General features: G+C 43.7%; 1 long non-coding RNA gene across 1 annotated transcript; it reads right to left on the reverse strand.

The window, feature by feature from the left end:
* Positions 1-395: 395 nt before the first annotated feature.
* LOC119281036 lies at positions 396-2,406 on the reverse strand. The gene is made up of 3 exons (XR_005138250.1): positions 1,843-2,406; positions 951-1,066; positions 396-827 (listed from the first exon to the last, which is right to left on the reverse strand). It is a non-coding gene; the product is annotated as an uncharacterized LOC119281036 (long non-coding RNA).
* Between the last annotated feature and the right edge of the window lie 827 nt (positions 2,407-3,233).

A 3,233-nucleotide genomic window follows, 5' to 3' on the forward strand; every position in this document is an offset into this window, starting at 1 on the left:
CAGCCGTTCCCGTCCGCCGGCGGCAAGTGGCTGGGGAAGCAATCGGGTCCTTCTCCTCCTCGCCATGCGGGGCTTCGAAGGAAGGACTGGATTGCTTTTTGAAAAAAAAACAGGGACCCAATTGCTTTTTTAGCCCGCTTAAGTGTGGGCCAACTCTGTCAGAAACGCGCTTAAAAGAGCCAAATCGGGCTCTTTTCAGACTTGGTAGTTTTTTGCCACGGTTTAGAAAAAAAGCGGTAGTTTTTCGCACAAAATCGTAAAGTGGTAGTTTTTCGTCACGGTTCCGTGAATTGTGGTAGTTTTTGGTTAAATACTCCTTGTTGGAGGCAGTATCTGTTGTTCCGAGACGTAGCTGTTCGGTGCATAGTAGATTTCTTGTCCGTCTCAAATCGACGTCCTCATTCAGCAATGCATTCAACAGAATGATCAACCTCAAGAATTCTGTACCCAAATCGACCAGTTGAAACTTGACCTGAAAGATCTCAAGCCTGTAAATTACAGCGGAAAACCTTCAGGCACGGCATCTACAGGTTTGACAGAAGGAAACTGCAATTCCAATCTAAGGTACATGAACCGGACCTAGCTTTAGCCTACATATATTGTCTACATATATTGCAAATAACTCAAACGCAAACATCTAGCTTCAGCCTTTTCTTCTTCGTATCTTGTTAAAGACAACTGAAAACATAAGTTCTTGTCAATAATCATCTTGCTCAATGACTCCTGATAATAGAACTCGGACAGGGATGCCACCAATACTAATGCAAACAGAGATCTCTTTCTCTATCCAAACAATACCAGGAGAGGAAACCTCTTCATCTGACCATCTAAAAAAACAGAGCAACCGAGCTTATGACATAGGAATAACATGCATGAAAGGAAAAAGAGAGAACCAATCAACTCCAAACAAAACATCAAGCTCACTACAATCATATAGTATATGCATGTACCTTTTCATCCACAAGGGAACATAAACCTACATACGAATTCCTCCTAAAAGTCCAAAAGCAACTTGATCCAAATAAAAGATTTCACAGGAGAGAACTCAAAACCGGTATGACCTTTCCTGAACAAAATAAAAAGAAGTCAATAAGCAAGATAGATTTTTTAGAAAAGGGAGATGATTTGCACAGAAAAACAACAATAGAACAAAAAATTAATTGTATGACTTCAGATCGCAGGACTATGCTTTACGCCATGAAAAAACAGGAGAAATGTATGAATAGGCTAATAAATATGCACACCTTTGCATCGACACTATGTCTGATTGAGATATCATTCAAAGACAACAACAATGGCATAAAAAAGAATGAGCAAACACTATTTAGTTCACATTACAACAACTTGAACCTACTACGCACCTAATCCCTCTCCCACACTCACTCCAAAAGGTCCCAATCATATATGATCCTGTAACTGGAGGCGTGACACAACAAGATAATTCTTTAGTATAAAAGTTGTGTCAGAATATTTGCAGGCTTCAGATATGCAGAAATTCATTGAGCAGCAAATTGTGTTAGGTTGAAGAAGCCTCAGTTAGTTCTCGACTTATAAGTAGCAATTCTTGATGATGGTAATTTGACTGCATAACCTTCGAGACTAATATGTTCATTTCAATTTCCATATATTCTGTTTTCATGGAGTAATTACACCAATATTATCTTGAATATCTTGTAAATAAACTACACCTCACCCATAGAATAAGACATGTACATGTACTCTAACAGGATAATAGTCAAGTAATATAGTAGCTGCTAACAAAAGATACAATGATGACGGACTCGCAAGCACAAACCCATGTGACTTGAACTGTGAAGAGTTCAGAAATAAAGAAGCACAAACCTATGTGACTTGAGCCGTGAAAAGTTCAGACATAAAATAATGCTTTGGATCTCCGTACTGTTGTGCTGACCGTCGATGCTCTGACACCGAGTAGCAAAGATCAAGAAAGCCGTGAAAAGAAAAGAAAAGAAAAGAAAAGAAAAACACCGACCAAAGTCCGGGTTAATCTAATGTGGTCCGCTAGGGGAAGCATGTGGTTGGTTGGTGCGCGCCAAGGAGGCAGGAGAAGGAGGGGCCGAGAGAGTTATGGAGTTCCCCAGCGGATGAGCCAAGAGGCGCCGCGAGAGGTGAGGCAACGCAGGCGAGGCATCCATGAGGAGGAGAAGTGAGGTCGGATCGGCCGCTGGGTGGAGGAGGGGAGGGGATCGGTGGCGTGATGGTGAGAACGTGAAAGCAAGAGAGGAACATGGGCGGCGTGAGGTGCCGCACCTCCCTGCCGCGGGGAGCCGCCCAGAGGACCTGGACGGGGCGACAGATGGTGTATGAGACGCACCGGGAGGTTGCTGCCGGGGCTGGGCTCGAGCGGCTGCCGGCCGAAAAACCTAGCAGCCCGGGGGGGAGATGCGGGGGTGGGCGGTGGGTATTTCTCCCCCAGGTCGCCGCATGCGGGGCGACACGAGAAGGCCGGTGGGGAGCGGTCGGGTGCTTTTTCTTCTTGGAGATGGCTAGCAGCTTCGGGAGACTTCAGGGATAGACAAGGCAAGACGAAACCGACTATTGGAAACCAGACCCGATGAGAAAATGACATTCATGCGTTGACCCAGATGTAAAGAAGCTGACAAGGGGTCCTATCCGTTCACTGTAGCCCCAATGAACGAGAGCGCTTCATTCCGTGGGAGCTTGGTAACTTAATAGATTTGTGTATTCTAAAAAATTTCCCGACTCATGCATTGGCTGGTTAGGCGTTTAATTCTGAAAAAAATTAAAATGCTTATTAGAAGATCACATGCATACATATCACCCTTCTGCAACTGAGGTACATTAATTTAAAGTTTTTTTCAACATTTTGAATATTGATGAAATTCTTTTACTTCTTCAGTTTGATAAACCTTTGTCAGAATTGATTTCAAAGTAACCCAAATCTCCTCCCGTGGTCGTAAGGCGCAGAGATGGAGGATGATTTTTATGGTTTGTGACAGCTCCTGGAAGTCACGGGGGACAAGATGATGTTAGCAACCCAGATGGAGAGCTTTGCAAGGTGTAGTAGCTAAGAAACGTGAAGAGTGACAAGGTGTATGTGCCACTGCTACTGTTTGGTGTATTCTGTAGCTTGTGTGGTTGTGAACTAGTGAAGCTATCTATATATGTGATGTTATTCAGCTGTACTGTAAGGTCCTGGTGCTATCTATAAATGGGAAGCATCATTCAACCTGTTTTCAACATGTGAACCC

This window comes from Triticum dicoccoides, chromosome 3B, assembly GCF_002162155.2.
Source record: "Triticum dicoccoides isolate Atlit2015 ecotype Zavitan chromosome 3B, WEW_v2.0, whole genome shotgun sequence".
NCBI lineage: Eukaryota > Viridiplantae > Streptophyta > Magnoliopsida > Poales > Poaceae > Triticum > Triticum dicoccoides.